This window comes from Triticum dicoccoides, chromosome 5B (genome assembly GCF_002162155.2).
Source record: "Triticum dicoccoides isolate Atlit2015 ecotype Zavitan chromosome 5B, WEW_v2.0, whole genome shotgun sequence".
Lineage (NCBI taxonomy): Eukaryota > Viridiplantae > Streptophyta > Magnoliopsida > Poales > Poaceae > Triticum > Triticum dicoccoides.
In genome coordinates this window covers 706,892,243-706,914,999 of record NC_041389.1, presented here as the reverse complement: position 1 = coordinate 706,914,999, position 22,757 = coordinate 706,892,243, and the positions used below count along the sequence as shown (strand labels likewise).

The following is a 22,757-nucleotide window of genomic DNA, read 5'->3' as shown; positions in this document are numbered from 1 at the left end:
GGAGGGCCGGGAGAACCAACGGCTAGAGTTTCTTCAATGCTACACTTTGGTGGCAAAAAGGTAAGTTCTTTACCGTTGTTCTTTACATCCCAACATCGTCGCCCACAAATCATGACCTGTGGCCCTTACAAGCTCCATCTATTTGGTCATCAGGAAACTCCGGGTGGCCGTGTCTGCATAAATGCAGACAATTTTGACAGTGCATTAGTGGGATGTGTGTTCAAGGTTAGTCTACTGAGCATGATCTTCAAACTAGTACTTCTACTACGGTCAAGCTGCAAAAAGTTCAGTGTTTAACACTTGCAGTGACAAGTTCAGTTATAAATTGACTTGAATTGCTCATGATTTATTTAGGATGATATCACTTCTGAGTATGTTGAATGGGTTGATGGGGAGTGGGATAGCAAAGCATAGTCAGTCATTAAGTATCTTGCCATGAAGAACAAGAAACCGGAGACTAAGATTACAGAATATGAAGCTAAAATTAAAAGGAATGAGAAAGAAAAGAGGGCAATGGTTAAGATGCACAAGAAAATATTACTCTATAGGGATATGATTTTAGGATTTGGAGGTCTTCTGTATCTTGGCCTGCTTGCCATTATGATTGTTGTCATAGTTACCAAGTAGATTGTTCATAAAGTTATTGACATCATTGTAATTGACATGATGAAATGCTGATGAATTATTTGCTATTCAGTTTATGGGAAAAGTGTAACAGACATTGCAGCAGAAATAACATGGGGCCATCATGATTGGTAGACAATGCACTTTTGGCATGTTCTACATTTGGCAGACACATCACTTTTGGCATGTTCTATATTTGGTAAGTGATGCACATGGGCACATCATATAGCAACACTACTGATTTGTGTAGCAGCCCAGTTCATTGTCTTGTTGCAACATAGGATCGGTCACGAGGGTGGGGGGCACGCCCTCCCCCCTCGGCGCCCCCGTAACTCGTGGGTCCCCGGACGCTCCACCGACGTACTCCTTCCTCCTATATATACCTACGTACCCCCAACAGATCAGGGACAGAGCCAAAAACCTAATTCCACCGCCGCAACCTTCTGTATCCGCGAGATCCCATCTTGGGGCCTGTTCCGGAGCTCCGCCGGAGAGGGCATCCACCACGGGGGGCTTCTACATCATCACCATAGCCCCTCCGATGAAGTGTGAGTAGTTTACTTCAGACCTTCCGGTCCATAGTTAGTAGCTAGATGGCTTCTTCTCTCTTTTTGGATCTCAATACAATGTTCTCCCCCTCTCTCATGGAGATCTATTCGATGTAATCTTCTTTTTGCGGTTTGTTTGTTGAGACCGATGAATTGTGGGTTTATGATCCAGCTTATCTATGGAAAATATTTGATTCTTCTCTGAATTCTTTACGTATGATTGAGTTATCTTTGCAAGTCTCTTCGAATTATCCGCTTGGTTTGGCCAACTAGATTGGTAGTTCTTGCAATGGAAGAAGTGCTTAGCTTTGGGTTCAATCTTGCGGTGACCTTACCCAGTGACAGAAAGGGTTGCAAGGGACGTATTGTATTGTTGCCATCAAGGATAACAAGATCGGGTATTTATCATATTGCATGAATTTATTCCTCTACATCATGTTATCTTGCTTAAGGCATTACTCTGTTTTTAACTTAATACTTTAGATGCATGCTGGATAGCGGTCGATGAGTGGAGTAATAGTAGTAGATGCAGAATCATTTCGGTCTACTTGTCACGGACGTGATGCCTATATACATGATCATTGCCTGGATAACCTCATAACTATGCTCAATTCTGTCAATTGCTCAACAGTAATTTGTTCACCCACCGTAGAATACTTATGCTCTTGAGAGAAGCCACTAGTGAAACCTATGGCCCCCGGGTCTATTCTCATCATATCAATCTCCATCACTTTATTTACTTGCTTTGCTTTTACTTTTTACTTTGCATCTTTATACCAAAAATACCAAAAATATTATCTCTATCAGATCTCACCCTCGTAAGTGACCGTGAAGGGATTGACAACCCCTAAGCGTTGGTTGCGAGTAGCTATCGTTTTGTGCAGGTAGGAGGGACTTGCGCGTGGTCTCCTACTGGATTGATACCTTGGTTCTCAAAAACTGAGGGAAGTTCTTAGGCTACTATGCTGCATCATCCTCTCCTCTTCGGGGAAATCCAACGCAAGCTCGAGACGTAGCAAGAAGAATTTCTGGCGCCGTTGCCGGGGAGGCTTACGCAAAAGTCAATATACTAAGTACCCATCGCAATCCCTATCTCTCGCATTACATTATTTGCCATTTGCCTCTTGTTTTCCTCTCCCCCACTTCACCTTTGCTGTTTTATTCGCCCTCTCTTTCCCAATCTACTCCTCTTTTTCCCTTCGCCTTTTGTTTGCTCGTGTGTTAGTTTGCTTGCTTGTCGCTATGTCGAATTCCTTATCCGCTCCTATGTCTCCCGAGTTTGAAGTTCTTCACTTCAAGCAATGACAAGGAGAAAATTTAAAAGATGCTTGGTATAGGATGATGGAATCTTATCGTAAGTGCACCCAAGAGGTGAACTTTAGAATTCTTCTTTGCAATTTTTATGTTGGGTTAAATATGACGCATAGACAACTCTTGGATTGCATTGCCAAGGGAAATTTTATTGAAATTGATCCCATATTGCGCATGAAATTATAGAGGGAATAGTGGGAACACTACCCCAAAAGGGAGGATCTCGTCCTACCCAGGAAGAAACCCAAGTGTTTGAGAAGATTTGCGAAGTAACAATTTTTTTACAAAAGTCTCTTGAGCCTCTTAAAAGTGTTAGTGGAAATCTTCACCGCATGAATATGTTGATTACTCTTTGTAATAAGCGGTTGGATTCTTTAGATCTAAAAATTTCCAAGTATGAAGGGAAGCGGCAAGAACCACCCGGATTCGAGCATGACTCCGCTCAAAAATTGAAAATTAAAGATAGTAATACCTAGATCTATTTTCGCTTTTATGCCTAGCTAGGGGCGTTAAACGATAGCGCTTGTTGGGAGGCAACCCAATTTTATTTTTTTCTTTGTTTTTTTGTTCCTGTTTAGTGCTAAATTTTGTTTCTACTTTCTGTTTAGATGTGGTTTTATGTTTTAATTAGTGTTTGTGCCAAGTATAACCTATAGGATAAGCTATGATGATAGTTGATTTGATTCTGCTGAAAAACAGAAACTTTGCGCTCACGATAAAAAAATCAATAAATCACAGGAACGTGATTTTGCATTGATTCTTTTTTCTGCTGATAAATAAACAAATTTTCCAGTACGTACTATTTTGGTTGGAATTTTTAGAGTTCTAGAAGTTTGCGTTAGTTACAGATTGCTACAGACTGTTCTGTTTTTGACAGATTCTGTTTTTCGTGTGTTGTTTGCTTATTTCAATGCATCTATGGCTAATAAATTAGTTTATAAACCATAAGGAAGTTGGAATACAGTATGTTTAACACCAATATAAATAAATAATGAGTTCATTACAGTACCTTAAAGTAGTCTTTTGTTTTCTTTCTCTAACGGAGCTCACGAGATTTCTATTGAGTTTTGTGTTGTGAAGTTTTCAAGTTTTGGGTGAATTCTTTTGATGGATTATGGAACAAGGAGTGGCAAGAGACTAAGCTTGGGGATGCCCATGGCACCCCCAAGATAATCCAAGGACACCAAAAAGTCAAAGCTTGGGGATGCCCCCGGAAGGCATCCCCTCTTTCGTCCACTTCCATCGGTAATTTACTTGGAGCTATATTTTTATTCACCAACATGATATGTGTTTTGCTTGGAGCATCTTGTATTATTTGAGTCTTTGCTTGTTTTTTTACCACAATCATCCTTGCTGTACACACCTTTTGAGAGAGCCATACATGATTTGGAATTTGATAGAATACTCTATGTGCTTCACTTATATCTTTTGAGCTTGATAGTTGCTCATAGTGCTTCACTTATATCTTTTTGAGCATGATAATTTTTTGCTCTAGTACTTCACTTAGATCTTTTAGAGCACAGTGGTGGATTTGTTTTAAAGAAACTTGATCTCTCATGCTTCACTTAGATTATTTTGAGAGTCGTTAATAGCATGGTATTTTGCTTAATGTTAATATACTTGGTGTTCAAGATATGTGAAACTTTCTTTTGAGTGCGTTGAATACTAAGATAAGTTTGATGATTGATAATTGTTTTGAGATATGGAGGTAATAATATCAAAGTCATGCTAGTTGAGTAGTTGTGAATTTGAGAAATACTTGTGTTGAAGTTTGTAAGTCCCATAGCATGCACGTATGGTTAAAGTTGTGTAACAAATTTGAAACATGAAGTGTACTTGGCTTGTGCATCCTTATGAGTGGCGGTCGGGGACGAGCGATGGTCTTTTCCTACCAATCTATCCCCCTAGGAGCATGCGCATAGTACTTGATTTTTGATGACTTCTAAATTTTTGCAATAAGTATATGAGTTCTTTTGACTAATGTTGAGTCCGTGGATTATACACACTTTTACCTTTCCGCCATTGATAGCCTCTTCGGTACCGTGCATTGCCCTTTCTCACATTGAGAGTTGGCGCAAACTTCGCCGGTGCATCCAAACTCCGTGATATGATAGGCTCTGTCACACATAAATCTCCCTATATCTTCCTCAAAACAGCCACTATACCTACCTATTATGGCATTTCCATAGCCATTCCGAGATATATTGCCATGCAACTTTCCACCATTCCGTTCATCATTATTATGACATACATTACTTTTGTCATATTTCCATTGCATGATCATGTAGTTGACATTGTATTTGTGGCAAAGCCACCATGCATTATTTTTCATACATGTCACTCTTGATTCATTGCACCATCCCGGTACACCACCGGTGGCATTCATATAGAGTCATACCTTGTTCTAGTTTCGAGTTGTCATCCTCATGTTGTAATCAATAGAACTGTGATGATCATCATTATTAGAGCATTGCCCAAAAAAAGAAGAGAAAGGCCAAAAAAAAGGCCCAAAAAAAGAAAAGAAAAGAAAAGGGCAATGCTACTATCTCTTTTTCCACACTTGTGCTTCAAAGTAGCACCATGTTCTTCAAGTAGTGAGTCTCATATTTTGTGCTTCAAAGTGGCACCTCGTTCTTCATGTAGTGAGTCTCATATATTGTGCTTCAAAGTAGCATCATGTTTTTCATATAGTGAGTCTCATAAGTTGTCTTTTTCATACTAGTGGGAATTTTTCATTATAGAACTTGGCTTGTATATTTCTACGATGGGCTTCCTCAAATGCCCTAGGTATTCATGAGCAAGCAAGTTGGATGCACACCCACTAGTTTTATTTTGTTGAGCATTCATAGCTCTAGTGCATCTGTTGCATGGCAATCCCTACTCCTCATGTTGACATCAATTGATGGACATCTCCATAGCCCATTGATTATCCTCGTCAATGTGAGACTTTCTCCTTTTTTTGTCTTCTCCACAAAATCCCCATCATCATATTCTATTCCACCCATAGTGCTATATCCATGGCTCACGCTCATGTATTGCATGAAGGTTGAAAAGTTTGAGATTATTTAAGTATGACACAATTGCTTGGCTTGTCATCGGGGGTATAGAAGTTGGGAACATCTTTGCGTGACGAAAATGAAGCATAGCCTAACTATATGATTTTGTAGGGATGAACTTTCTTTGGCCATGTTATTTTGAGATGACATAATTATTTTGATTAGTGTGCTTGAAGTATTATTATTTTTATGTCAATATGAACTTTTGTCTTGAATCTTTCGGATCTGAATATTCATGTCACAATTAAGAAGATTTACTTTGAAATTATGCCAAAGTATCACTCCGCATCAAAAATTCTCTTTTTGTCATTTAGCTACTCGAGGACGAGCAGGAATTAAGCTTGGGGATGCCTGATATGTCTCCAACGTATCTATAATTTTTGATTGCTCCATGCTACTTTATCTATTGTTTTGGACTATAATGGGCTTTATTTTCCACTTTTATATTATTTTTTGGGACTAACCTATTAACCGGAGGCCCAGCCCAAAATTGTTGTTTTTTGCCTATTTCAGTGTTTCGAAGAAACGGAATATCAAACGGAGTCCAAACGGAATGAAACCTTCGGAAACGTGATCTTCTCACCGAACGTGATCCAGGAGACTTGGACCCTACTCCAAGCAGTACCAGAGGCGGTCACGAGGGTGGGGGGCGCGCCCTCCCCCTGGGTGCGCCCCTACCTTGTGGGCCCCCTGACGCTCCACCGACATACTCCTTCCTCCTATATATACCTACGTACCCCCAACAGATCGGGGACAGAGCCAAAAACCTAATTCGACCGCCGCAACCTTCTGTATCCGCGAGATCCCATCTTGGGGCCTGTTCCGGAGCTCCGCCGGAGAGGGCATCCACCACAGAGGGCTTCTACATCATCACCATAGCCCCTCCGATGAAGTGTGAGTAGTTTACTTCAGACCTTCGGGTCCATAGTTAGTAGCTAGATGGCTTCTTCTCTCTTTTTGGATCTCAATACAATGTTCTCCCCCTCTCTCGTGGAGATCTATTCGATGTAATCTTCTTTTTGCGGTGTGTTTGTTGACACCGATGAATTGTGGGGTTATGATCCAGCTTATCTATGGAAAATATTTGATTCTTCTCTGAATTCTTTTATGTATGATTGAGTTATCTTTGCAAGTCTCTTCGAATTATCCCTTTGGTTTGGCCAACTAGATTGGTAGTTCTTGCAATGGGAGAAGTGCTTAGCTTTGGGTTCAATCTTGCGGTGACCTTACCCAGTGACAGAAAGGGTTGCAAGGCACGTATTGTATTGTTGCCATCGAGGATAACAAGATGGGGTATTTATAATATTGCATGAATTTATTCCTCTACATCATGTCATCTTGCTTAAGGCGTTACTCTATTTTTAACTTAATACTTGAGATGCATGCTGGATAGCGGTCGATGAGTGGAGTAATAGTAGTAGATGCAGAATCGTTTCGGTCTACTTGTCACGGACGTGATGCCTATATACATGATCATTGCCTGGATAACCTCATAACTATGCTCAATTTTGTCAATTGCTCAACAGTAATTTGTTCAACCACCGTAGAATACTTATGCTCTTGAGAGAAGCCACTAGTGAAACCTATGCCCCCCGGGTCTATTCTCATCATATGAATCTCCATCACTTTATTTACTTGCTTTGCTTTTACTTTTTACTTTGCATCTTTATACCAAAAATACCAAAAATATTATCTCTATCAGATCTCACCCTCGTAAGTGACCGTGAAGGGATTGACAACCCCTAAGCGTTGGTTGCGAGTAGCTATCGTTTTGTGCAGGTACGAGGGACTTGCGCGTGGTCTCCTACTGGATTGATACCTTGGTTCTCAAAAACTGAAGGAAATACTTACGCTACTGTGCTGCATCATCCTCTCGTCTTCGGGGAAATCCAACGCAAGCTCGAGATGTAGCAGCGCACCACACACGGAGAAGCTTTCTTCTTGACAGTCGTCCTGTTCGACAGCTGCGCCACCGGATCCTGAGCCACCTGATCCTGAGCCACCTCCTCTTCTTCCACCTTCACTACGTTAGGGTGGAGGGGAAGGAGCTCGACATCGATGGGCATTGTCTTGCCACCCTCGATGGCGACCGGCGCTACCATCTACACGGCGTCCTCCTCGCCCTCCTCATGGTCATCAGGGATGAGCAGTACCTCGTCCACGTCGTCCTCCACGACGTCAGAGCCCAATTGCAGGACTGGCTTCGGCACGTGGCGGACCTGGTAGTCTGGGCTGACGGGCGCAGGGAGAGCGAGCTCGACGTCGACGCGCTCCGCCCTCGACGCGACGCATGCTGGATCTGGCCGCAACGTCATGGTGGTGGAGCGGTACATCCACCACCTTGCGCGCTGAACAGGGGAGTCGCTCAGCATGGCCTCTCGCATTGCCCAGACGAGGAGGAGAGCCAGCGGGATACCGCGGCCGTAGGGGAAGGCGCGCTTGTTCTCGGTGTCGGTGAGGACTTTGACGAGGCCACGCGCGTGGTTGACCAACATCTCCATGCTGGGGAACCAACCGCACACCTCCGTCAACTGTGCGCGCCACCCCTCGTCATCGCCGGCGAGCTCCATCATCGCTCTCTGCCAACCGAGGATTTTCTCCATGGAGGCGGCTGCAGCGGTTGCCGGCGAGAGTTTTCTCGATCTACTCTAGGTGGGGATAAGAGGGGAGTTTGAACCGGCGCACGAGGTAGGTGGGTGAATGTGTGGTGGGGAGTGGTAAGTTACTTATTTAATGGCAGTTAGGACGTGGGGAGGGGAAATGTACAATATTCTTTCTACCATGTATAACTAATTTATTTAGGTCGGATTTTGTTGTTTATTTAGAGATGTAAAAGGTTGACACTCCCACTAAACAAAGTGTCGATCGAGTTGATACAATATTTAGGAACCAAACACGATGTTAAACGTCGAACTAAATTTGATGCCATAATGTGAAAAGGATATACTGTCCCGTTCACTCGATTCATCCATACAAAATTGAAGCAAGTGTTCTACTCTTCTTCCTTCTCCACTTTTCTACACATCATAAAAGACAAGATCATTTAGTGAATGATAAATTTTTCAATAATCTACAATGCATACAAACACTTACTTCTGATTTAGTTTGCATTTCTTGCTACGTTTAGTGTGTCCTAGCAATTTGCAAGCGCCGCACCAGGTTTTCAACTCATCAAAAGAGAGTGGTCTACCATTTTTCGAGACAGGGCGGTTCTCATCTACCTTTGTTGCACCTTTGCTTGACACTTTCATAGGATCTTTAACTACGACCATGTTACCTTCACCATCGTCTACATATTCAACTGCACACTTACTGAAGTCATTTGTATTCTTGCTCAAATTTTCCTATAGCAGATCATACTCATGACTCTTAGCTATCACAGCCTTCAAACTATCCTGTAACTGATCCCACAAAGCTGGGTGTTTGCATGCCGCATGCATAGCTTCTGACGCTAACACACTGACCTGGATATATTTCATTCTTTCCTGTGCCCCAGTCCAACCAAATCCCAACAGATCGCTTGTGCGCCTCGCGGGCAGTCCCAACCTTGCTTGTTTCGTGAACCAAACAAGAACTAAACACTTTGGTATTTCAGATATGTTCAAGTACTTCAGTACGTGGAATATGTGCTTGCAAGGTAGACCCTTTCGAATCATTCTTCTGCAGCTGCACTGTATAGGTTCTGCGGAATTTACTGGTGTATACTCCATCCAAAAACGGCTATTCCAGTTATTCTTCTAGGCCATGATGTACTGCTGTGATCCGTCTCCTAGATTAATTTCTACAATCTCCATGTCGTCAATTTTTCTAAGATCATCTTGCAACATATAGAAGTTTGCTGGAGTGAAGACGTGAGAAGCAGCTATCTCAAGTTTCCTCGAGCTAGTAACTGGCACCGGTAAACTCTGTGAGGCCGTGCAGTCATCTCGCGCCTTGTTTTCATGGATACGTACAACAACGTTCTCATAATGCAAAATCATATCCTCCAGGGTCATTTCACTGTCTAGGTGGAGGTGAAGGCATGAGTTCAGGCTTTCACTCCGCTGGTTGCTTTTCATGCCAAGCCAAAACCCCTGTATCAGATAAGCCGCGGCCCACAGTCTCCTCTTCTTATACATCAGTCTCAACCATGTTACAGTTTTTTCCGACTGCCATCTTTTGGTAAACGCGTGCCATCTCTCCTCAAACGTGGCCGTGGACGTGTTGTAGTACAGAAGAGTTCGGAACTCCTTCAAGGACTTGTGACTGAGGTGAATCTTCATATTTTTTTTCTATATGCCACGTACATATACGGTGCCACACGTCTGGCAAGACTTCACGAATTGCCGTGATCATCGCAGCGTCGGCGTCTGTGATTACACTCTTCGGCATCTTTTGACACATGGACCTCAAAAAAGTCTGCAGCAGCCACACGTATGTCTGTTCAGTCTCATCCGAAACTATGGCACAACCAAAAACAATGGTCTTCTGATGATTGTTAAGACCAACAAAAGGTATGAATGGCATACCATAGCGGTTCATCTTGTACGTGCTGTCAAATACAAGCACGTCGCCGAAGTCCTCATAGTCATGACGAGACTGGGAGCCACACCAGAACATCCTATTCAAGTGTCCTTCCTTATCTAGCATGTACTCGAAAAAGAAGCTAGGATCCCTCTGTTTCCTACTGGCCATGATGCTTATGGCTGTGGCAGCATCACCTTTTGAAAGCAGCTTCCTCTTCTCCCTGACGCAAAGGTTGTATATTTCATGCCTGGTAAAACCAACACCGCCATACCATACATGTTTGTTGATGAGGGAATCCATCATGTCATGAATTCTAATCCCTGCAGCTCCCATGGACATTATCTCATGCTTCTGGAACTCTTTGATTTTTCTGTGGGACCAAAGAAAAGCTACCTCGTCCGGTCCTGCCAACATATGGCTATGCTTGTCCTCAAAACTTGCAACATACCAAACCCCACACTTTTGGTCAAGCTTGACGGCCAGGTGTGCTTCGCAAAAGCAACGTGTCTCGGCTCTGAGCATACGGCTGTGTCCTTCTTCGGTTAGCAACTTGCTGTCACGTTTCCCTTGTCTGGAACAAACAACCGCCTATAACGCATATGATGTGACTCGGTTTTGCTATACCTGACCTAATTCTTTCTAATGCTGAAACCATTAACTCTAGCATAGCTGTTGTAGAAATCATACGCAACATCGTGAGTCATAAAAGTCATGTCCATTATCTGCATGATCATATCCCTCTTATCATCTGCACTGGCAGTATCTTGGACATTTTTTGCCCCACCATCTTCTTTCACCTACACAATCAAAACATAGCCATGAAAACAGTTTTCTATGCTTGAACATTACTTTCATAAAACATTGATTACACAAATACCTCACTCATGATGACCGACCACTGCGAATCCCCAGAATCAGGTGCATCTAATGATTCGTCGTTAAGGCATGTCTCCGCGTCAGATTCACCGTAATAGTCGTACGCATTATGACATTCGGAAATGAACTGAAAAATACAACACAAATACATAATTACTTATCATATAATATTCCAGAATGAATTCAATTTGAATGCCAATAAAAAATTTCACTTACGTACCTGACTAATGTAATCTTCATTTGAGAGCTCCGAGTTGTTTTCCTGACCATCATCATGCTCATCCATCTACTAATTTTCAACACAAAAATATAATGTTGTCGGATGGCACCAAAAAAATATAACATGATAATGCCACTCACATTAAAATCTTCCCATTCGTTCCCATTCTCTGACTGATCTCCAAGATCTGAATTTTCATCATCTTACCAATCTTCTATCCAGTCTTTCATCAGTTCTCCAAACTCCATGTCTACCATCATATCAGTTAACTCCTCGTCCGCCATTTCCTACAACAAATAATATGTATCAACACATGTGAAAACATTATCAATGATGAAATATCAACACATAGCACACGATCACAGATATTATGTAAACAACCCCAACCGAGGCCGTTCAGATCTGCCAAACCAAGTCAGGAAGATGGCCACGGCACCCGTCGTGATCACTTTCAATCGCGAGGAGCAGCACTACAAAACCTAGCTAGCTCTATGATTACCTCTGTCGCCGGATACCTAGGTTAGCCGCCACATCAAATAATGATAGTCTTGGTGGACACAGCCGGCGGCAACCGACGCTACGTGAACCCTACACTGAAGAAACCCAGATCACGAGGAGCAGCACTACCGGAACAAGATCCACAATCGCATGCGCCGCCGGGTAGGTAGGTTACCCGCCCCACTAGGTTAACCACTACCTCTGATGGCGGCAGTTCGTTCGATGTTGCCGCGAGCGAGACTAGAGGGGTGCAGGGGGATGCGGGATGCGGTACCTGTGAGCGCTGGAGATTCACAACGTTGCCGCGCCCGCTGTCCGACGAGATCACCGGCGACGAGATAGCCACGCGCCGCTGGAGATCTACCGCGTGAATTATGGAGCCGCGTGAATGCTCGCGAGATTGATGGAGCTGCGTGAATGATTGAATCCGGCAGGTCCTACGTGGTCGTGGGGTCGTGTGATATTTTTTTTTCGGACCAGGGTATTGTACGTATACGGTCTGGGTTGTACAGGGCTAGACAGGGCTTGGCAGGGCTAGACAGGGCTTGGATCTGGGCTACGGCGGGCCAGGAAAAAACCAAACTCGCGGAGACAGAAATGCCCCTCGGAAATTAGGTTAGGGGGAGCACCGGAGCAGGCCTCGAGTTGAACATGGACGTCGCATGCAATTGCAAACCCAATCCCTTAGCAACATGAACTGCGCTAGCAATTAGGATACGAACTGAAGACGGGAAGCACAATTAATTAAGGATGATTAGATCGATGTTTGCATGGCGAAGCCGTGCGTTTGACAGAGAGAGAACCATTGGATTAGATCGATCGTTTGCGCCCGCTTGACAGAGAGATCGTGCAGTGCATGGATCCAAACGAGCTGAATCCCAGCTTGCTCGCTCCCTCAACGCGCAGTCGTTCTACGCTTACGATACAGGGAGAGAAGTACCGTATATACAATACACCTTACGGAACGTATATACACTAGATGCGTACGCTAGCAATCCGTATACGAACTGAAGACGCTCCTGAGTCCGAAGCACTCTAGTAGTGTATTGATCAAGGAAGGCACGTACATAGCCCTGTGTCGCGATCCATCCATATATACCTACCATAGCTAGTTCCTTCTGATCAAGGCGACGAGAAGTACGTCCCCTAGCTAGCTCTGATCAAGCGAAGGCGATTCAATATGGCCGGCCATGACGAGCTCTTTCCCGTCGGCTCCGCCTTCAGTCCCCAGGATCACGAGCTCATCAACCAGTTCCTCCGCCCGAGGATCACCGGAGCAGACCGCGGCCGCTTCAGCAGCTTCATCCACGAAGACGACGTCTACTCCGCGCCACCCGGGGACCTCATCGAGAACCGTGCCCACGCGCCTGGCTCCGACAAGGACGACGGGAAAGGAGGCGTGTGGTACTTCTTCTCACCGGTCCGTCGTCACAAGACCAAAGGTGGCCGCAGCGGGAGGCGACAGCGCGTCGTCGACGACGACGAGGGTTACAACTGGCACTCCGAGAAGAGCCATCCCGTGCTAGACACTCAAGGTAAACGGGTCGGCCTCATCGACCATCTTTCCTTTGGGATCAAGAGGCCTGGAGCAGCCAGAACCAGGGTTGGGTGGTGCATGAAGGAGTACGGCCTCGACCACGAGGACGAACAAGACGGTGCGGCCGGAATGGTCCTATGCAAGATCTACGTCTCAACCCACAAGAGGGAGATTACCTACGCGTCGGTAATCAACGCCCCCGGTTCCAAGAAGAAGAGGAAGGCGGCCGCCGAGGTCCAACATCCGGAGGCTCCACGTCCCAAAACCCCACGCCTCCAAGAAATGACCATCCAAGAACAAGATGCCGCCGGCGGGACGCTTCGGGAGTTCGAGCGTTCGTTCATGTCCGACCAAGACGAGACGTTGCCCCCTGGAGTAGTGGACGACGGCAGCGTGGATCCAGGCGGGTTTTTCACTGACATGCTTCCAGAATTAGGACTGACGCTCCAGGGAAATACGAAGGCGGCCGAGCATGGCAGCGACTGTGCATTGGAGGAGTCCTTGGCCGGCAAACATGGCGACGTCCACCAAGGCGTCGAGACGGTGGAGGAGGATGACGGCAGCTTCCAATGCACATGGGAGGAGCTGTTCGGGGACGACATGGAAGTGACGGCGTCGTCGCACGTGAGGACCGAGTGTGCGTGTGTGTGACGGAAAGTGCGGAATTTGCATCCGAGTGTGCGTGTATGTCTTGTTGATTGCACATTGTTGATGAACAAGCCATGCATATATGTGCAGCAGATTAAGTAATTGATATTCTTTTATCATATATTCATATTAGACTACGTAATGATTAGTGATACAATTCCTCTGTTCCTAAGCGTGAAATAAATACTTGACGAATCAAAAACAAAATCCTGTCTGATGAGATCGGTGCATGTACTTTGCTGCAAGAACACCTAGCTCTAAAGCATTATGTTCATCAAAAAGTGTAAGCATTCCTTTTATTTTCTTTTTTTGTGAACAGGCCTAATCGCCTTTCTAAGACCGTATTGGTATCTCGTCAAGATAATGAAATGTACTTGCAACATGAACCGTTCATGCCCGTCTTATACCCTTCACATATATAGCCATGTGACATGGCGTAATCGAAGCAATACGTATTTTAGACGGTTCTACAACTGGATGAACACTATCAACTTGATATTTTCAACGAGAGATCACCCTAATAAACGGCTACCATGCAATCAAGGTGCATGAAAAGATTAACATCACATGCAGTTAATAATACAGTGACGTGGTATAGGACGCGGCAATTCGGCGCTTGAGCCCAGCTGCAACCGAAATCGCTGGCGTTGGCTCGGGAATCGGGATTCTGGAAACATGCGCTGGCGTGTCTACGCAAAAGCAGTGGAAATAGAGGATACGACGCATATACAGCTTGGAACAGTGCCCACTAGTGGCCCCGGCACGTATGGCTGGACGTCCGTCCGCGCGTGATTTTCCTGGTCCGTGGACCAGAACGTCTACTTTTTGGCTGAGCTGTAGACCAGTTCACGAGTAATCGTGACGGCCGTCAGCGGCACGTACTGAACGTCCTGTGCGTGTGGTCAAAGTCGCCCACGTCCGGCTCGAGAGTGGTCGCCACCAAACCCAAGCCCTTGTCTACGTCATACTTGAAGCCTGCCGCCGCCGCGGACGGCTTGCCCAAATCCAGCAGTTTGAGGCGAGCTGCGGTAGCTCCGGCCGGTGAGCACCGGAATACGCTGGGCTCGAGTTCCTGCTTGATGTCGTAGACAGGTTACAGGTAACTGAATCCGGCCCGAATGGATATCTAGCGAATTCAAGGATTTATTTGCCCCAGGACAGAGGCGACGACTGACGCTGAGTCCGGCGGCCCTTACTAACCTGCAGGTTTCCGCTCCGTGGGGAGTTTGCCAACAGCTTAGATCCTCTAGATCCGATCCTCTGGTGGCGCTCCCGCGAGCTGGTGTCACGTCTGCTGCTCCGGCCTACTCAAATGCCAGCTCAGGTTGCGGGCAGAAAAAATAACCGGCGACGCCAATCTTCTTTGACAAGGTCTGCTGAATCGACGGACAGGGTGAACCCTGAGGCTCCGGGTTTGACAAAGTGGTACGCGGTCAATCCTTGCTCTTCCTATTTTTTGCATCTGCTGGGATAGTTTCCTCCAGTTCTACGCGCTATGTGTTCTGCTAGTTAGTTGTCGTAATGAATATACAATGAAAATGGACTTGCTAGTTCACATATGTAGCTCAGATCAGCCGGCGCTTCAAACCAACTGCGGTTCCCCTAATTTGAGGAGGCATAATTAGATGGGTTCTTGTTTGTGAATTCAGGTTACGGCTTGGGAGTGCGCCACCAGACAGAACGCCTTGTGCCCTTATCATATATTCATATTAGGCTACGTAGTGATTAGTGATACAATTCCTCTGTTCCTAAGCGTGAAATAAATACTTGACGAATCAAAAACAAAATCCTGTCTGATGAGATCGGTGCATGTACTTTGCTGCAAGAACACCTAGCTCTAAAGCATTATGTTCATCGAAAAGTGTAAGCATTCCTTTTTTTTTTTGTGAACAGCCTAATCCCAACCATTTCCATTAGTCCTCATAAAGGATATACATCTGCCCAGCATACAAAGGTATCGAGGAAATGAGAACGGGAAGAAATGGGTTTAATGCACTAACAAGAAACCCACCGTGCATTGACGGCGTCAACGCATGCACTATGGTGCAAAAACCTGATGGCACCTAACCACTAGCCTAACAAGTTCAAAAGAGCCAACATCTAGCAATTCAGTAGCCAAAGAACGCAAACTAACAATATATGACCGCTAAAACGCCCATGAAGGCAACAATGGAAGTTCGATGTAGCAGTGTGAACATCTTAAGCAGTAGCACAAATCATAATCAGTTAATAACATTGTCTCAAAGCATCGCCACCCAATGTTTCAAAGGCCTCAACTTTCCCATCTTTCTTAAGACTCACCCATCTTTCTTCTTGACATATATGTTCCATCCATCATCTTAGCCCGGTCTTTCCGAACCATAGCCTGCAAGCCAGCAGCATACAATGCGGGTGGTCCAATTGTTGGTCCGTCGACCACATCCCTACCACTCCGGTCTCCCGAGAATATTGATCTATCCTCCCTATATCTTGAACTGGCGAGAGAGACCATGGCAAGGAAGGCCAGCAAGGTCCGAGTGGTGGACCGGTGGTGTCATCATGGCAGCATCGCGTGCTAGTTCCATTCGAAAACTCGTATCAAGCAGCCTAGTGTAGTGCTAATCGCACTTTTTTTGTTACAACAACCAAAAAAGTTATATCTACCTTGTACTCTCATTATATATAATGAATAATCTATTGCTTGAAATAAAAACTACGTCATGTATTTAGCCAAACTATATATTAAGCTACCCATGTACTACACAACTAATAAACTTAATAGTTATCATCAAAAAAAGAAAAAAAATATTTAGTAGAAGTTTAAGCTCTAATGACCATTTAGGGTGGAATCGAACATTGCATAATAATTAGTTTATCTTTTTTGTTTGGCAGTTGATTATTTAAGGTTTGACAATACACTCCTTGTACCGATGAAATTTGACCGAGTACCTTTGGCCTCCCAAGAGCCCTTCGAAGGATTGGAAGGTGCTGTAAGTGCATCTAGTGCCCCTTAGTGATTTTGGTGTATTGAAGACTTATAGGTTAAGGGACTGATGCGTTTGTGAGTGTACACAGGTTTATTAGTCTATGAGGAGTTTGATATTTACAGAGAAAATCGACCTCTAAAAATGAAGTTCTTCAACTGAAGACTTTGCATTTCTGAAGACTTTCTAAAGACATTGAAAGTGAAGAAATTGGTGTGACCTTGAAGACTTGGCAAATCACTCGAGGAACATTAAGCGTGACGACTTTTGTTTTCGTAGTTTCATTTTCTCTTTCTTGAGTCATAGGAAATACCGTACTGTTAAAGGGGGTCGAGGAAATACTAAGGAAAATTTTCCATGTGATGCTCAACTCAAAATCCTACACCTATCAATCCCTTCGAGTGAAGCCATTGGAAATCTCATACAGTTCAGTCATATTCTTCAGTGACAGAGACGAAGTTCTTCTGGTCTCTGAGGAATTTGTCCTGACTGAGGAGTTAGGAATTCGTCAGTGCGGATTGCCTACACAGTGGGGAAAATGATAGCCCGAGGAATTTGAGAGTCAAAATTCCGACCGTTGCTGTGCCATGCGCCAGCTGTCCCAAAATATCTACCCACCTAACGGTCATATCATTGAAGGGCATTTATGTCTTATCATGTCTGGCTGCTCCCTAGGCTATAAATAGCCGCCCCCTACAACCACTAGCTAGTTGGCTGCTCCGAGAGAAACTGACACTTGTCATTTGGGAGCATCCCATCCTCCGAGGACTTTGAGCAAAAATCATCAAGTGAGGAAAACCCAAACCCCAGACACCTACAACCCAAAGTGATTGAGCATCATGAAGAGATTGATCCTGCGTGGATCCAACGCTTGTTACCTTTGAAGATTGTGCTTCTTCCAGACGGTTAGGCGTCAAGGTCTAGAGCATCCAAGAGGAATTGTGGATCGCCGAGTGACATAGTCTGTGAAGGTTTGGAAGTCACCTAAAGACTTATCACGAGTGATTGGGCGAGGTCTGTGTGACCTTAGCTCAAGGAGAATACGGTGAGGACTGTGTGTCCTCAGGTTTAAATACCTGGCCGCTCCAACCAGACGTACAACTGAGACAGTAGTTGGAACTGGTCTACCAAATCATTGTCTTTACCAAGCTTACTGGTTCTATTTCCTCAACTCTTTCATTTCCTCATTTTTGTTGTTGTGTGCTTGTTCATATCTGTTTGAAGACTTTCATTGAAGACTTTCTCAATTTCCTCAGTTCAATTTCTTCAGTCTGTCCGTCTTCATCCTGTGTTATCCTGTGCTTACGCTTTCTGTACTCTGTGCTTGTCTTCATTTTATCATGATGACTATGCTTGTGTTCTGCTATGTTTACTTTCGAGTACTTATTCCGCTACAAGTAGTTCTTCATTTAGGAATTTCCTCACCAGCGAATTCCTCAGCGAAGAATTCATAAAAATCACCTATTCACCCCCCCCCTCTAGTCGATATAACGCACTTTCAATTGGTATCAGAGCAAGGTACTCCCTTGTTCTGTGTGATTTTGGTTTAACCGCCTGGAGTTTTAGTTATGTCGACTGCAGGAATGAGGAATGTATCCTGCCCCATCTTTGACGGTCATGAGTATCCTCGATGGAAGGCCATGATGAAGAAGCGACTCATGGCTATGGACAGCGAACTGTGGACCGTCACTGAGATTGGTCTTACTGATATATGCAAGATGGCGGAGGCTGATGACATTCGCAAGTACACTCTACTCAACCTCACAGCGAAGGATGTCATCTTCTCCTGTTTGTCCCAAAATCAGTTCAGGAATGTCATGCATCTCAATCACGCGAAACTAATCTGGGACCGGCTCTCTGAGGTCTATGAAGGTCATCGAACATGTCATGATCCTTGGTTTGAGGATTACAAGGAATCTCTCAATGCGATGACATTCGAACCAGAATCATCATCTTCTTCACCATGCCTTATGCAAAAAGTGCTAAGGTAACCGAATGCTACCTATCTGAGTCCAGTGATGATGAATCTGGAGATGAATTTGGACCCAGCTATGTCAAACTTGCTTCCCTTGCCACTAAACAACAAAGAGCTTTGGAAAAAGTTCAATACATGCTAAATAAGAGCGATGATATGTTGGGTGAAGAAATGGATCAGTCAAAAGCTTTGGCTGAGAGTCTTCAGAGACTTCAGTCCAAGTTTGACACCCTTCAAGGTCATCATAACACTCTCTTATCTGATCACGAGAAGCTTTCTTATGAATTTCTTCAAAGAAAGCAATATCTTGAGAAGCTAAGAGTGGATTATGAAGATCTTCAGGAGGAGTGCAATTCATTACTTGCTCAACAAATCAGCGCTACTCCGGAAGAATTTGTTCCTCCATGTATGAAGTGCACTGAACGTGAAACTGCTAATTCTTCACCTGAATGTTCAAATGCTTGTAATGCTACAAATTCTTCATCTGTCTCTGCTATCACTAATTTCTCATCTGAGGACATTGCTAGTATCACCGATGATGCAGGCTGAAGGAATTGTACATGACAGGCATGTACAAAAGCCTCAAAGGACATCAGACTCTTTGTGATGTGCTTAAAAAGTAAATCCTCAATAGGAACCCTAGGAAAGAGGGTATTGCCTTTGAGAGGAAACTCAATGCTGATGGAACATATTGGAAGACTGAGCAGTACCCCAAAACCTCATGGGTTGCTGCAAAGGGACCTCCAGTTGATCCATCTAATTTATCTGGCTTTACATGTGAATCTCCTCATTCTTCTGATGAGTCATTTGACTCCAACTATAAACTGTTCAAGAATCAGAATGGTAAAGTATTTGCTAGATATGTTGGCACTAACTGCAGGAACGGTTCCCCTATGAAAAAAATCTAGGTTCCCAAAAGTTGCCTTGTCCTCATGACACCACCTGTGAAGAATAGGAACTCCAGATCAAATTCTTCATATGGTCCAAATTCTTCACATGGATCAAATTCCTTAAAAGGATCAAAGTCCTCATATGATCATCATCGTGCTAACCCCTCTGTTTCGCAGGGTAGAGCTAAGGGCTATGAATATGCGCATTATTCTTCTAATCATTATGTTCATAAGTCCTCGAAGAATTTCTCTGCTTATTCATATGCTTATCCTAACCCTTCTTATGTGAAACAAAGTGGACTGGCTTCTATGCCACCTTTCTCATATGGTGCTCGCAGAGTGATGAATTCTTTGCCACCCCTTCAGATGTGGGTGGTGAAGAAAAATAACTAATCTCTTATGCAGGGTCAGGTCTCCAGACGTGCTTAAAACGTCTGAAGAATTTGCTGGAGACCTGAACATTGCCTGAAAGGACGCAGGCTAATCATGAAGAAATGAACCTTCATTTCTCACGTCCTCATACTGTTTTATCTGTTCTGTTGCTTGATGAAATTGATCTGATGATATTGATGTCATATTCTTCACTGCTGAAGTATATGAGTTCGTAAGTTGCACTAATTCATCCACAGGATGATTAACCCAAAGCCCAATGAGTGGGTCCTCGATAGTGGATGTAGGAATTACATGACTGGTGACAAGAATCTATTGATGGATGCTCCTTTATCACCATCGCATCTGAAGCATATCATCTTCGCTGACAAAGGAAAAAGTCAGGTATTGGGTCTAGGTAAGGTTGAGATCTCAAAGGATCGACACATGGACAAAGTCATGCTTGTCGAGTCCTTAGGATAGAACCTCATGTCTGTCTCAATGCTTTGTGATCTCGATATGGTTGTTGTCTTTGGCAAATATCGTTGTGTTGTGATCATGGAAGCTAGCAATTCCAAAGTCTTCAAAGGCTTTAGGAGAGGAGACTTGTACATTGTTGATTTCTATACAGGAACACAACTGACCGTATGCCTACTTGCAAAAGCTTCAGAAGGCTGGCTATGTCATCGACGACTTGGTCATGTTGGCATGAGGAATTTGCACACGCTTGCAAAGAAGAAGCATGTCATTGGCATTGAGAATGTCAAATTCCTCAAGGATCACTTATGCGGAGCCTGTGAAGCTGGAAAGATGACAAAGGCCAAGCATCCAGCGAAGACTATCATGACTACCACTCGACCATTTGAATTGCTTCACATGGATCTCTTTGGTCCTAATCATTATTCTGCTGTTACAAATGATGCATCTCTATATGGCTTTGTTATTGTTCATGATTATTCTCGTTACACATGGGTGCACATTGTTACTTACAAACATGAGGTGCAGGAAGTCTTCAAACGATTTTCCTCGAGGGCTTCAACCAACTTTGGTGTGAAGATCAAGCATATCAGAAGTGACAATGGGACTGAGTTCAAGAATTCCGGTCTTGATGACTATCTTGATGAACTTGGTATTACTCATGAGTTATCTGCTCCTTATACTCCTCAGCAGAATGGCGTCGTGGAGCGCAAGAACAGAACTCTTGTTGAGATGGCTCGCACTATGCTTGATGAATACAAGACGCCTCGTCGTTTCTCGATTGAGGCAATTGATACTGCGTGCCACATCATCAACAGAGTATATCTTCACAAATTCTTCAAGAAGACTGCTTATGAACTCCTCACGGACAAGAAACCCAATGTGAGTTACTTCAAAGTCTTCGGTGCTAAATGTTGGATTAGAGATCCTCATCACAATTCTAAATTTGCACCGAAAGCACATGAGGGTTTTATGCTTGGTTACGGAAAGGACTCGCACACCATACAAAGTCTTCAACAACGTTCTCCACATGGTTGTTGAAATTGTAGATGTGCGGTTCGATGAAAATAATGGCTCGCAAAGAGAGCACCTACCTTCTGCGTTAGATGAACCAGCACCTGAGGAATCTATCAAGTTCAAGGCTACTGAGAATGTCATTCCTACTGAAGAATCTGCTGAAGAATTCATTCCAGAGCGTGAAGAACGTCGAGCTGGCGCACCTGAAGAAAATGGTGCTGAGGAAAATGGTCCTGAAGAAAATGCGAATCAAATTCCTCGAAGACGACCCGCTCATCCTCACATTGCAAACGAAGTGCAAGTCGAGAAGATCATCGATGACATTGAAGCACCAGGTCCTCTCACACGCTCAAAAGCTTCACATTTGTCTAACTTTTGTGGGCACTTTGCTTTTGTCTCTATCACAGAGACCACTAAGGTAGATGAAGCATTTCTGGAGCCTGAGTGGATTCAAGCTATGCAAGAAGAATTACATCAGTTCAAGCTCAACAACGTCTGGGAACTGGTCAAACGTCCAGATCCTTGCAAGCACAACATCATTGGCACAAAGTGGATCTACCGCAACAAGCAAGATGAAAATGGCCTTGTGGTGAGGAATAAGGCACGACTTGTAGCTCATGGCTACACACAGATGTGAAAAGTGCATTCCTCAATGGTAAGCTTGAGGAAGAAGTATATGTTGCTCAACCCTCGGGTTTTGAAGATCCAAAGCATCCTGACAAAGTCTTCAGACTCAATAAGGCCCTGTATGGCCTCAAGCAGGCCCATCGAGCGTGGTATGATACTTTGAAGGAATTCCTCATGAAGAAGGGCTTCAAACCCGGTTCACTCGACCCAACTCTTTTCACTAAATCTTATGATGGTGAATTGTTTGTGTGCCAAATTTGATGATATAATTTTTGGCTGTACTGACCAACGTTACTGTGATGAATTTGCCTACATGATGAGTGAAGAATATCAAATGTCTATGATGGGAGAACTGAAATTCTTTTTAGCTCTTAAAATTCGTCAACAGCGCAATGGCATATTCATATCTCAGGAGAAATACCTCAAAGATGTATTGAGGAAATTAGGCATGCAAGATTGCAAAGGGGTCAAAATTCCAATGCCCACAAATGGCCATCTATGCACTGATGAAAATGGTAAAGACTTCGATCAAAAGGTATACCGCTCCATGATTGGCTCCTTATTGTACCTATGTGCATCTAAGCCGGATATTATGCTTAGTGTTTGCATGTGTGC

At 44.1% G+C, this 22,757-nt stretch overlaps 1 pseudogene; it reads left to right on the top strand.

Annotated features, from left to right (window-relative positions):
* Window positions 1-12,829: 12,829 nt before the first annotated feature.
* Window positions 12,830-13,827, top strand: LOC119304959 (annotated as a pseudogene).
* The last annotated feature ends 8,930 nt before the right edge of the window (window positions 13,828-22,757 follow it).